Raw genomic sequence first — 14,712 nt, 5'->3', positions numbered from 1 at the left:
CGCCCTGTGGCTTCGGACAGGTAGGATACCTTATACTATCACAGTAATGTTCTAATACTGCCACTGACTACAATCATTTAAACATTTTTGCAATTAGATTGTCAGCTCCCAAACCAAGCCTCCTGGCTTCTTGTTCACAAAAATCACACTCCAATAGGGGGATCTGTGACATGTATAGGATAGAGGGGAGACCCATCCTTACCATTACAGAGAGGGGCCCGCGTTCACCACAAGACCCGTCAGGGGGAAAGGGGGAACATACTACTCACCCTACCGGAACCAGGCGGGCGCCAACTCCTGACAGTACCCCTCTCCACCGGGGTGGGAGGGCTGTCGACCAATACAGACGCCGTGACTCATGGTCATTGGCGTTTAAGCGAGACGTTCAACTCGCAGGGTCAGTCCCCGTCCAGTGGGACTATGTCGCGGCCGACCCAGCGCGGAGCTATGGCCTGCACGCGCTCGTAGGCTGAACTGGGGTGACCACTGGATCTCAACATCCAGCCTGTCGCCCAGTTCCAGCTTTCTTGCTTGAAGATCTCACAGGAACACTGGAGAAAAAAGTGGTCTAAAAAATCTAAGAAAAAATCCTGCCAGGACCGAAGATCCTAGCAAGGCATCTAGGTCCTTACTCCTAACTAGACAGAAAAAAACTGATTTGCTGTAGCAGAGAGAGAGAGGATATACCCTCTGGGACTGCCCCTAAGGTGTGGCCAGAATGTTTTCTTTCCTGTCTAGTCCTACTCCTGTAGAGGGCAGCATAACCCGAGTTGTGTTGAATCAACGAGGACTACGTCTGTCAATGAGCGACAGAGAAAACCGGATCGGCCCGTGGATCGGTTCATTTTACCGATCCAGCTATTGTGGCAGTATCGGCATTGGATCGGTGCATCCCTAGTCACAACAGAACTGTCTTGAAGGTGGATACCACCAGACTCAGAACCTGTATGCCAAATGGGCGAGATAACCAACTCTGACAGCAGCCGGCGATTCAAGGCCTGTGGTCCCTGAAGTTTGTGCAGAGGAAGAAAAACCCTGGTCAGAAATAGAAACCGACCTAGGAAAATCAATTCCCTGGACAGGGATAGGAGGGACCTTAGGTAGTTTAGCAATCACCTGAACCTTTGCAGGAATTAATTCCACACAAGGAGACTCAGGACCTAAAAAAACCTGAAAAGGACAAGCTTTGTCGCCCTTTCTGGGTACCCCCAAAAGAAAGATTTTGCGGATCTCGACGCTCAAAATAGTACACGGGTCAGAAACAAGCAAAGATGCCCCCCCCACCCAAATAATGGATGAGGGCAGACCGTCATGCTTAAGGAGTCTTATCTGCTGGATCGGGAAGCTAGCTCTAGGCTTACCAAACCAAGATTGCTTGGAAGCTCCAGGGGAAGATTTAAAAGATCTATTTTCCTTATTCTCCATCCCAGTCTGCAGCGAGCCTCCTTCGCTTTCCTTGACTGTGGTAGGAAGGTACTCTTCCCCCCCCCCCTCCATGATACCATCCAGGGTAGCCCCAAAAAAGTGATCACCTTGAAAGGGCAGATCAATGAGAGCTTGCTTAAAGGCTTGGTCTGTGGACCAATTCTTAAGCCACAGCCTAATCACCACAGATGAAAAAGTTTGGACAGCACAGGAGCTGTATCCAAAGCTGCATCACAAATAAACTGCAGCCCATAGACCAACTGGTCAGTTAAATCAACAAAAGCAGCAGGGACCTGCTCGCCCCCCAGGCCCTGGAGCAAAAGCTTTGCCTCAGCCCTGGTGTCTCAGATCCCAACTGAATGGGCCAAGACTGGCCACAAAGCTGAACATACCATAGTATACATGCTGCGTGCCACAGCCTCAGCTTTCTTGTCAGTTTGGTCCTTAAAAGGATGGGGATTCCTCTACTGGGATCATGGTCGCTTTATTCAACCTGGAAACAGGAGGGTCCACCTCTGGTGGACTTGCGCACTTTTTTAAAAAGGGACTCCTCAAAAGGGTAACGTACAGCAAAACGTTTGGGGACCACGAAGGGCAATTTCGGTTGTTCCCATTCCTTACAGGAAAACCTGTCAAAATAAGGCACATAAGGAAACACCTTTGGGGTACGATGCGACTTGTGCGTACCAAATGACACAGCCACATTCGTGGCTACATCAGCCGCATTCTCCATTTTTCTCACACACTGCAGTGATAAGTGCGTCTACAAGCAGTTTTTCCATTCGCTGCTGCGACCATAGAGGAATCATCCTCACTATCGGATGGATCAGGGAGTTCCCCTGGGCGAGCCGCATTCACAGCCGCATCAGGCTCAGATGAGACAGCCTGAGCAGGGGAAGGCGGGGGATGCTTCCTTCTGGGCCTTTGCCCACATGCCACTTTCACCCGGGACACTAAGGACTGCAGGACCGCCATCAGTGCAACCATGGGTAGCTGGGGTTCTGAGGGACCTGCCACCTCCATGAGGAGGTCAGTGGGGGAGATGGGACCCTGAGGCTCCCAATGGGAAAGGAAGACCTTGCAGTACAAAAACGATCTTTTGGCACCACTAAAGGATCCCCTAAAGGCTTAGGGTACCTATCAGGAGAGAGAGAGATAACAGGGACCCCCAAAGACTCACCTGTTCATATGTCCTGGGCACAGGAAGAGGAAACTAAGGAGGAAGAGGAAACTAGGCATTTTGATGAGGCTTCAGTTGTCTCCAGCATCTCCCAGACTAAGGGAATATGGCCCCCATGACATCAGGCACAAACATGGCCGCCAATCAGAGACAAGTCAGACTAAGGGAAAATGGCCACCATCAGCTACAAACACTGAAGCATGTTGCCAGGATCTTTCCTTCCTGCACCCTCTGCAAAGGACCCCCCCCCCCGAAGGTAGGACACATGTTAAGGGGAGACTTTGCAGTGCACTCTACACCGATCTCTGCACTGGGACCCCCTGCTCTATACCCACACTGCAAAACAGCAGGGCATACACCTAGGGGTCTCCTACACTGGGACCCCTCCAGGCTATCAGAGTGGGACACACACTATCCCAGGTCCTTTACAGAGTGGGGATAGTGGGGGAGATCCCAGGGGTCTCTGCTGCATTCTCTGCCCTGGGACCCCCACCAGACTCAGTCCAGACAGGGGAGGATGGCAGTGGGGGAGGGAAGCCCAGCTTAATGAGAGGTTTAAGGATGGCAAGGAGGGAACCTGCAGGCAGGTCCGACCGTTTCTGGAGGTTACCCGCATCAACCCCAAAGAAAACCACCAAAAGGGGAGAGGGAGGCCTATACTTACCATTCCATGATGCGGGTAATGCTCCAGACAGAACTCCTTGCCACCGAATTAGGGGAGCTGTCGGCCAAGGGACCGCTGCGACTCTGACCAAAGTCTGGAAGTATAAAAACCTGTGAGACGTTTAACTCGTATGCCAGCCTCTGCCTGTGAGGCTATGTCGCAGACAACCTAGTGCTTAGCTGCAGTCTGCACGGGCTCGCTGGCTGGGCTGGGGGGGGGGGGGGACCACTGGATCTAGATTATCCATCCCGTCGCCCAGCCCGGCAGTTGATTGAAGATCTCCTGAGAGAAAAAAAAATAAAAAAAAAGAAGATGCAAGGAAGGAGGAAATTGCTAGGACCAGAGATCCTAGCTGGTAGCCTAGGTCCTTACTCCTGACTAGACAGATTAAAACTGATTACCTAGAGCAGAAAGAGAGGGGGGTTATATACCAGCTGAGGACGGCCAATGGGCGTAGCCAGGTGTTTTTAGTTCTGCCTAGTCCTACTCCTGGACTAGGCAATATAACCCACTAGTTATGATTTATGCAGCACTGTGTCCATTGAACAAAAGAGAAAGCCGAGTACCTATAGCAAAGAGAGGGAGTATAACCCCGGGACTGCCCTTTTTTTCTACCTAGAGTCTCTCTCCTGTAGGGGACAGTATAACAATGGTTAAGAAGATCAGGAGCTGTGTCCGTCAAACGAAAGAGCATTAGGGCTCTTTCACATGGGCGGTCCGATCAGATCCGCCTGTCAGTTTTTTAGGCGGATCTGATCGGATCCTCCATGCAGCTCTATGGGGCAGCGGGTGTCAGCGGAGACACCTCCGCTGACACCCGCTGCCATCCGCATCCGATCCTGTGCTGAAATCTGGACGGATGGAAACCCTATTTTTCCATCCGTTCAGTAATCGGAGCGGAGCGGATCTGATGAGAGCGGACAAGCGCTCCACTCTCCTCCGATCTCCCATAGAGGGCAGCGGGTGCTGAGACACCTCCCTCTCCGCTCTGCAAGCGGAGACGGAGCTGTCATCCGCCGGCTCAGCGGGGATCGCGGATCGATCCCCGCTGAGCAACACGGATCCGCCTACGGAGGCGGACCGCGTGAAAGAGCCCTTACAGATTTGCACTCCAACCCCACAACACTGTCAGCTGCTGTGAATTTGGCAGGTTATTTCCTGCAACCAAAGTCACCGTTGATGAGGGAATCCCTATTGTGTTTGGGCAAGCCGTCCCTGCTGGGAGCAATAATTGCATGCTAAAAACCCGACATGCTGGTTCCGGCTGAGATTTGATCCATCTATGGCTGGCTTTAGAGCATCTGCATTCAGAGATGTGCACCCGCTCTGTATGTCGTGACTATTTGTACTGGCACTTCTATGGGCTGCCTGCACACAGCTCCAAGGTGGATGCACATGCATCTGCCAGCCAGGGGCTCTGTACAGGGAATGTGCATTATTACCCATACCGCAACAGATAATATGGTATACCAAATTATTATTTTTTTTTTTTTCAAATTATATCTTTATTTCTTTAAATTCAGTTACATAAACATTTAATACATGTTAACTTCCAAAATTATAATATACAAAACATCTATGTCCCGTATTCGGGACAAATATCTTTCATAATATTCTATAACTGAACCCAAATCTCCCCTTTTTCCTTATCTTTTCCCCCTTTTCCCTTCCCCCCTCTCCTCCGAGGTCCTAACAACAGACAAACTACAAAAAAAAAAAAAAAAGAAGGGATAGTTAATACTCTGTTATTCTAATTTATCTATTTTCTGTATGCTAATGGGCTGGTTCTTGCTCTATGATTACGGATTGGCCTTCCTCTGAATTAGTATAATCTATCCACTGTTTCCATTTCTTCTCATATTTATCCGTTTGTTGGCGGGCTGATAGAACCAGTTTCTCCAGGCTGCTTATCTCCTCCACTTTCCTCATCCACATGTTTATATTAGGTGGCTCAGTCTCTCTCCATCTAAGGGGTATGCATATCTTTGCTGCGTTTACTAGATGGGGCATAATAGATTTTCTATAATTTTGCACCGGTTTACTGGGGGCGTGGAGCAGAAAGAGAGATGGTTCTTTAAGAAAATTGCATTTCATAATCTTCTGTATTGTCCTCCAGATCTGTTCCCAAAACACCTCTAGTTCAGGACATGTCCAGAATACATGAAGCATTGTCCCTCTCCCCGCTCCACATCTCCAGCAGCGGTCAGTATTTGTTACAGAAATTTTATTCAATTTAACTGGGGTATAATACCATCTGGTAAAGATCTTATAATTCAGTTCTTGAATTCTCACACACATTGAAGTTGAAAATACTGACTTAATTATTTGATTTTCTTGTTCTGTTGAAAATATGGTACCCATTTCCCTTTCCCATTCCCTCAGGAACGGAAGTTTTCGCCGTTCTGCTGATGTCATTATCAGGGAGTACAATTTTGATATAGTATGTTCCAAAATCCCATTCTGGATACATATTTTTTCAAAAGGTAGTACAATTTTGTCCCCCTGAGAAGGCATCTGCAACGTCCCTAGAAAGTGGCGTAATTGAAATGCTCTCCATAAATCTAGGCCAAAATGGCCTGAGACACTTGTTAGTTCCTCCATGGTTACCCATCCTGTCTCTGAGATGAAATCTGATATCTGGAATATTCCTCTCTCTGCTAATGTCTTAAATTTCTTATCCTGATATCCTATCTCAAAGTGGGGGTTACCCAAGACTGGATACAGGATGGAATTCTCCCGTATGAGTTTTTCCTGTTTGAATATTTTCGCGCATATTTTAATTGTGTTTCCTATAATAGGATGATTCTTCATGGATGCTGGTATAGTTTTATAGCACCATGGAGCTCTTTTCAATAAGATCTCACATTGTGCCTGCTCTAAGTTTGGCCATGTCTTATATTTCCCATGACGGCACCAGTCAATCACTCTTCCCAGTTGAATAGCTTGGTAGTATTTCCTCATGTTCGGAACTGCCAGACCCCCCTCTGATTTTGATTTAAATAGATATTTTTTCCCTATTCTCGGACGTTTTGATTTCCAGATGAAATTCATTATCATGGTTTCGATCTGTGACAGGAATCGAGATGGGATATGGATGGGAAGTGCCTGGAACATGTATAGAAATTTTGGTAGTACACTCATTTTGACTATATTGCACCTGCCGATCCATGAATACATTCCCCCTTTCCATTTTTGCAATAATAGGTTTATTGATTTTAGTAAAGGGTTGAAATTTAAGCTAAATAGTTGCGCTATTTTTGGTGTAATCCGTGTTCCAAGATATTTTAGGGCCTTCTTTGTCCAATTCAACTTAAAATTTACATATAATTGTTGTTGAAGTGCCTCTGACAGTTCTATTCCCATTGTTTCGGACTTAATAAAGTTTATCTTCATATTCGATTGAATACCGTATCTCTCCAATTCATATAACAAATTGGGAAGTGATATAGTTGGATTTGTAATCGAGAATAAGACATCATCCGCGTACGCTGATATTTTATATTGGTCCTTCCCCACTTTGATACCCGAGATATCAGGATTCATGCGAATTTTGCAGAGAAAGGGCTCCAGTGACAATACGAACAGGAGTGGAGACAGGGGGCACCCCTGTCTTGTACCATTTGCAATTAAGAATTCTGAGGAGAGAACTCCATTTACCTTTACTCTAGCCGAAGGAATTGAGTAACTCTGTTTTATCCATTTTAACATTTTCTCTCCTATTCCTATATAGCGTAGGACAGCAAACATATACTCCCACCTAACCCTGTCGAACGCTTTCTCTGCGTCAGTATTTAACAGGACCGTTGGTATCTTATTCTGATGTATTATGTGTATTAGGTTCAGTAACTTGGTCGTGTTGTCCCTTGCCTCTCGGGTTGGGACAAATCCAACCTGATCTAAATGGATCAATTTTGTCAGGTATTTCTGCAATCTTACTGCTATAATCTTTGTAAAAATTTTGAAATCAGTATTCAACAATGAAATTGGTCTGTAGCTTTTACAGGAAGAAGGGTCTTTCCCTTCTTTGGGGATTACCGTTATATGAGCATGTATGGTTTCTTTGGGGATACTATTCCCTGCACCCCATGAGTTAAACATATCTCTCATGAATTCTTTCAGGTGTGGGATTAGCTTTTTATAATAGTGTATAGTAAATCCGTCAGGACCCGGTGCCTTCCCTACTTTGATATTTTTAATAGTTTCCATTATCTCCGCTGCTGTAATTGGAGATTCAAGAATCTTACTCTCTTCTTCTGACAATTGGGACATTTGTGAAGTTTGTACATATTCCTCCAACTGTGTATGTGGAACTATCGGGGTTTTCAAGTTATATAGGGTTTCATAATACTTTTTGAATTCTTGAGTTATCTGTTTAGGATAGGTGAATCTCTGTCCTGCATCATTTACTATATGTGGTATATAAGATGTCAGGTTTTGGTCTCTAAGCGATCTTGCCAAAAGCCTTCCACATTTGTCCCCTGATTCATAGATATTTTTTTTAGTTTTCTGAATTGCAGCTTTGGCTCTGAAAGATAGAAGTTCATTAATATCCCTTCTTATTTTTAAAAGTTCTGCCTTTCCCTCTGTTGTCGGTGCGTGCTTGTGTTTTGCTTCTGCTTTATGTAAGGATTGGAGTAAATGGTTTAATTGTTTATTTCGTTGTTTTTTGATCCTAGACCCATGTTTAATTAATATCCCGCGTATGACTGCTTTGTGAGTTTCCCATATTATACCTGGATCTGAGTCTTCCGTGGTATTAGTCAGAAAAAAGAATTCTATTTCTGATTCTACCTCTGCCATAGTCTCTCGGTCCTGTAAAAGACTTTCGTTCAATCTCCAAGTTGTTTCTCTCCTTTCTCTTTTGTTTGGTAACTCATAAGTTATTATAATTGGGGCATGGTCGGACCAAGTCACTGAACCTATCTTTATATCTTTTATAGCGTGTAGTTGACTGTGTGGAATTAGAAAATAATCTATGCGGGAGTATTGTTGATGTAGGGAGGAATAAAATGAGTAGTCTCTTTCTCCTGGATGTCTAAGACGCCATGCGTCTATTAATTGCCCTTCCTGTAATATTTTGGCAAACTTTTTTTGTACCCTAACAGGGATTGAGGATACTCCCCGTGATGTATCCTCTGATGGAATCAGAGGGATATTCAAGTCTCCCCCTATTATTACTTGTCCTTCTCTAAACTCATTGAGTATATCCATCCCTTTACCCAGGAATCCATCCTGTTTTGTGTTTGGGACATACATGTTGACTAATGTAACTACGGTCTCCCGTATAGTCCCTTTTATAAATAAATAACGGCCATTTGGGTCATTCAAGATTTGCTTACATTTCCAAGGCAGATTCCTTGATATCAGGATGGATACACCCCTTGACTTTGCCTCCAAGTTAGTTGCGTGGTAGACTATAGGGAAAAAATTATTGCCTAGCCTTGGGCATTTATCCTCTCTGAAATGTGTCTCCTGTACCATTGCTATATCCACCTTTGATCTTTTCAAGTCATCTAATAAGATTTTCCTTTTTTCAGGCACATTAAGGCCCTTTGCATTAATAGATAAAATTTGTATATTTTCCATTGTATTAACGGAAAAAAAAAAAAAAAAAAAAAAAAAGAAAAAAATTTATATCAAAACTTAAACCCCCCCAAAGGATGAGGGAGGGAAGGGGAAAGTACCCACTTGATCTCTCAGTTATAAGAGGTCACTAAGTAGCTTTGCGCTGAGTTGCTCCTCCAATTATTATTGGTTCTTTGAGCAGTTTCCTAAATGGGGTTATGGTTGGATTAGGCTAGAGAACGAAAGAAAAAAAACAGAAAAAACAATAAGAGGAACTCTCCCCTCCCGCTCCCGGGTCCCGACACAGATCATTTCCATAGTCTAATGGCATTTATTTATATACATTCACTTTCTCCTTCGAACCCTCCCTCCTCTCCATACATCTCTATCTCGCTCTTTAAGCTGAGGCTGGGAGGATGGGAAAAAAAAAAAAAAAATATAATAAAAATAACCCCCCCCCTCCTTCTCAAAACCAGAAAAGAAGAAGGGGGGTGGGGGGGGGGAGGGGGGGAAAAGGGCAGGCAGAGGGGAGAACCCTCCCCCCTCCCATCCCCCCCCCACCCAGCCCCCCTCCAGGGCCCAGTTTCATACCTCCTTCATCATTCACTGGTTCCCTCCCCTCCCTTAGTACTCCAGTCATTGAACTATTAGTTAAATCCTCCTCCATCCTCCAAAAAAAAAAAAAAAAAAAAAATCAGGTGAGTGAACCCCCCCGTCTCCCTGTTTTATCACCCTCTTAGGGACCCCTTTAGTTCGGTCCTATTAAACTATTAAGTGCTTGATCTAAAAAAAAAGAAAAAAAAAAAAATCAGGTGAGTGAACCCCCCCGTCTCCCTGTTTTATCACCCTCTTAGGGACCCCTTTAGTTCGGTCCTATTAAACTATTAAGTGCTTGATCTAAAAAAAAAGAAAAAAAAAAAAAAAAAAAAAAAAAAAAACCCGGAGGTACTGTGCAATAAAATAAAATATAGATTGAATATTTATATTGTGTTTGTTTTGTGAAAACCACTTCTCCCTTTCTTATCTCTTATTCCTTCTAATTCCTCTATTTACTTAGTGTATTCAATTATCTATTCATTTTGTGTAAAAAAAAAACCATACCCACACCAAAGAATAACAAAAAAAAAAAAAAAAAAAAAGGGGGGGGAATCCCAAAAAAAAAACGAAAAAAACCCCCACCAAAAACTCTCACCCTCTTTACTCAAAAGAGAACCATATCTCCCCACCTCTACAATCGTGTACGTGTTTCTAGTGATATTTATAAAAAAACACCAAATAGCAAAACCAAACAAAAACAAAACAAAAAACAAAAAATAAAAATAAAAGATAAAAATACAAGGAAAAAACCCTCCTTCAGCTTATATGATCAGTTGAATCCATGCAAAAGTTCATATTCTGTCCTAAGGGGTTAGGAACTCTACCCTCTGTCCCTTACCAGAAAAAAGGAAAAAGGGGGTGAGGTGTATATATCTTCAACAGTTGAGCAACATGGTACAACATATTATTCACCCCTAGACAAGAAAGAAAAAAAAAATGGGGGATAAAATTGCGGAGAGAGGGAGATGCCAGGAGAACATAATATAAATTATAGGAATATGGCTTCCCTCTCCCCCTTCCAAAGAGAAAAAAAAAAAAAAAAAAAGGGGGGGGAGGTCAGATTCCACCTTACCCCCCACGCCATCCCCCTCTCCTCTCCATCTTAATCCTCAGTTTGTCCAGGCTTCTCAAGCATATACTGTCCTATTTCCGTCCAGCCTCCTTTCACGGGGTCCCCCACTTGGGTACCCCCTTGTTCTTGGGGGAATTGCAAGCCAGTCTTGTACTTGTACAGGTTCAGTACCAAGAAAATCAAATAAATTATGCAGGTCTTCTGGGGTACGAAGAACAAACGAGTTGCGTTCCTTAAAAAAAGTCACTGCTAATGGGTATCCCCATCTGTACTTGAATCCTAGCTGTTTTGCTCTTTCCAGCACTGGCCGTAATAAAGCTCTACGATATAAAGTGGATTTAGACAGGTCCGGAAGTATCTTTATTTTGGCCCCTACAATTTCAACAGTACCTGTATCCCAGGCTTTACGGAGGATCTCCTCTTTCTGTCTATAATAGTGTGTTTTACACACTATGTCTCGGGGTCTGTTGGGGTCAGTGCTTCTAAACCCCGCAACTCTGTGGACCCTGTCTATTTCTATTTCCATGGGGGCCGTAGGGTGAGAGGTAGATGCTAGCAATCTTAGAAAAATATCTCTCACCTTCTCCTGTAGGTTTTCCCCTTCCTCCTCAGGGACACCTCTCAACTTCAAATTACCCCTGCGGCTCCGGTCTTCCAGGTCTTCCATGTATAGTTGCATATTGATAGTAGCTTCAAACAGTGCTTCTGTAGTTTTCCTTATTCCAGCCACTTGTTCTTTAACTACAGTGATCTCAGTTTCCTTTGATACAACTCTGTTCGATAACTGTGTCATGTCTTTACGGAGCTCTTGCATGTCTGTCCGGTGTGTCTCCTCAATCCGCATAATCAAAGCCTCTATTTCCGCTTTTGTTGGAAGTGCTTTCAATAGGTCTTTGATATCCGGACTCTCCAGCTCCTGTTGTTTAGTGGGGTCTGGTCCAGCTTCCCTCACTGCTGTTGCCCCCGAGCTTGTAGTTTCCTCCGGCAGCTTTTCCCCTCTCTCTGTGTGATGTATATCTTGTATGTTCAGTTTGATCTGTGTGGTCTGTGTGCCCGCACGTGCCGCCGCCATCTTGGCTTCAGGCGTTCCAGGCAGCTGATGGGAAAAATATTGTTTGATGTCTCCTGATCTCCTCTGCGGGTGGCGCCTTTCCGCAGCCGAGCGGTCGCTGGTCGAGCGGGTTACCGGGCGGGTCCTGGCCGGTTTGCTTGTTTGCATGCCGCGCTAACAGTGCCGTGTCGGGCCGGTCCGGGAGCGTGGCGATCGGGAGCTTCACTCAGACGTCCTCACATCACGCCCTCTCCAAGCCACTCCCCAGTATACCAAATTATAACAGTGATATAATCCATAAATTCTTCAAATCCCTTGTACATATATTCAAATACTGACAAAATTAATAAAAATTCATCAAATGACACATTGTATGGTGGAAAAAAAACACCTAATTGCACCATTCGATAAATTATCAACTGTACAAATTTTGTATAAAAGCCCTGAAAACGTTTGTTCAATTGCCAAAACAACGTTGTGCATTTTAACAATACATTTCAGGACTCATAAAAAAGGAAATGCGATTCCGAACTGGAATCACATTCAGTTAGAATTGTGTTCTGGATTTCAGCTAAGAATTGAGAAAAAAATTCCATCCCTCTCCTTTAGATTTCCTCATTACTGTGGTTGAACACATTCATCGATTTTTACAATAGATCATTAGAATTTAGTTCGGAAATGGTTGTTTCTTTAAAATGTTTCTTTGATTTTCTAACAGTTTATAGGTAGCTTTACTACATATCAATGTGCCTGAAGATGTGTCATAACTCACATGTCTGATCTACTTTGTACTTACTGTAAACAAACATTTAAAATGACAAATGGAAGTTTCTGCCTCTTGAAGTGCAATTTTCAGCTTTTCATTCCATCTGTTTTCACAAAATATTAATTTGCATTTACTACCAAATCATTTGTCTGATGAGGAAGCTGTTTAGCCTGCCTGCATCTATTAGTTACAGCAAAAGGGCAGATAATAACTCGGTGCCAACTGAAGCAAGATATTTTCTTAAGGGGAACTGTGTCTGAAAAGGGTCCCCTGCCAGAAATGTGAATGGTAGGGTGGAGGCAGCCAATCTCATATCACAGAGTGGTCCCTTACCTCCTCTTCTGGAAGTCCTTGACTGACACTGTCTGCTTCTCTCTGCTCCCGGTGCCTCCTTATCAAGCCATGTGCTATGGGGGCACCCGTGTGGGCACGCTCCTGAGCCAGGCTGTGTGCATCTATAGACACACACACAAGGTAAACTATGTCCTCAACTCCCTCCTATGGCTCCGCTGCCCTCAGTGTCTCCTGTGCCACCAGGAAAAGATGAGATCAGTTATGCAGCTGGGACGGCACAGGATTGATGAGAGGTGTCAGGTAAGTATTAGGGGGCGGAGGTGTTTTTTTACCTAAATGCAGGTAAAATTTATAAAATATAATCACTGACTTTAGAAACACTACTTGGAGATTGGATTAAAGAACGCTATTTTTCAAAAACAAACACACTTTTGCAGCCATCATGAGAGGAATAAAAAAAAAAAAAAAAAAAAAAAAAAAAAAAAAAACTTGACAAAAAAGGTATATATTTTCTGAAACATGACCTATATTGCTACAAAATCCCGCTCTACCAATGCATACAAATAAATACAAATCACACAATGAACAATGCAGGAAAGCAAATATATGAAACCACCATGTACTGCAAGAGTACAGCATGTGAATGAGGAAGGCACCCACGTGCTGGCTATACGAACGCAGTTTACGCAGCCCATGAAGCAGGGGTCTGTGTGCCAGGACATTTCACATTTGGTGTGACTGGGCCACATGACTGCTATTCTCCAGGCAGCAGTTATAATAGGGCTTACTTAGTTATGGAGCAGAAAACCATGTGAAATGAAGTTCAGAAGTTTGGCCAGATCCCTGGAGGCAAATTAAGCAGGCAGACCATGACTGAACTTTATACATGGTCAGATGCCATTCTGAAAAAAACACAACAGCTCTTATTACACGTAACACTTTTTTTTTTTCTTATACACTTTGAATTTTTCCATCAATAAGGGTCAACAAACCTCATAAAAAGGACACCAGTCATAATAGAGGTATGTTACTTGCCTTACTGTCCCTGACTACAGCATGCTGCCCATGACCTACAAGTCAAAACCCCTGATTTTCATTCATATGACAAAGTTATGAACCCCAAGACTCACAACAGCCTGGCTTTATAAGAAGGTAGGCTAGCAATGGCAGCCCCAAGTATATTTTTGAGACAGATTTGAAGTTTATATGACTTTCAGAAGGTCAGACTTGAGAAAAGCATACATATGAGCTGCAGTTTCAGGGCATATCCCTGTCATTCTAACCAATTTTATTTCTTTCTCTATTATTTCCACCCACTACTAGCCAATCACAAGTATTTTTTTTATTATTTTTTTCTTAAATCCAACTAAAAGAACCAATTTACATGACAGGCCATGGGTCCTAAAGTCTTCTAGCCACAATGGTATAATGTCACAATGTGAGGAACAGAAATAAGACCACTTGGCTGGCCTGAAGTGCAGCTTACAACCATAACTCTTGAAGTGTAAGCCGGTCCCAACACTAAAATCCCTGCATCTATAGACACCCACAATCTGACATGAACCCTTTAAAGAAGAAATTAGTATACATACCTTTTTTGAAGCCGAGCTGATTCAATTCCATCCCACACTGAGCCGTCATCTGCGACTTCACTGTGTGGAGGTGGGTGCAGAGGACACAGCCGACAACGGAAGCCCCATAGCAAGTCTATATTTGACATCACTTCCCCATTAATTTCACAGCCATTGTCAGCTGTGTCCTCTGGAGAGCTTCTGCCAATGGAGACCGGGTCGGATCGGCTTTAAAAAAAGGTATGTATACTGATTTCTTCTTTACAGGGTTAGATAGGTTAGGGTTAGATCATGGATCTCTATAGATTTAGGGTTAGATCGTGGATCTCTATAGATGCAGGGAATTTAGTGTTTAGGCGGACTTAATCTTAAATTACTAGATGAGGCATTGTGGGTTATCAGGTTACAGTGGACTTTAGTAAAAGGACATGGAAATGGAAGCAGGTGTGTGCACAGTGCATTACAGGCCTCCTCAGATCACCCAGAGCACTGCGAGTGTGTGCATTACAGGCCTCTCCCCAGACCAC

Source organism: Pelophylax lessonae (assembly GCF_965119305.1).
Source record: "Pelophylax lessonae genome assembly, chromosome: 3".
Lineage (NCBI taxonomy): Eukaryota > Metazoa > Chordata > Amphibia > Anura > Ranidae > Pelophylax > Pelophylax lessonae.
This window is presented reverse-complemented; position numbering follows the sequence as displayed.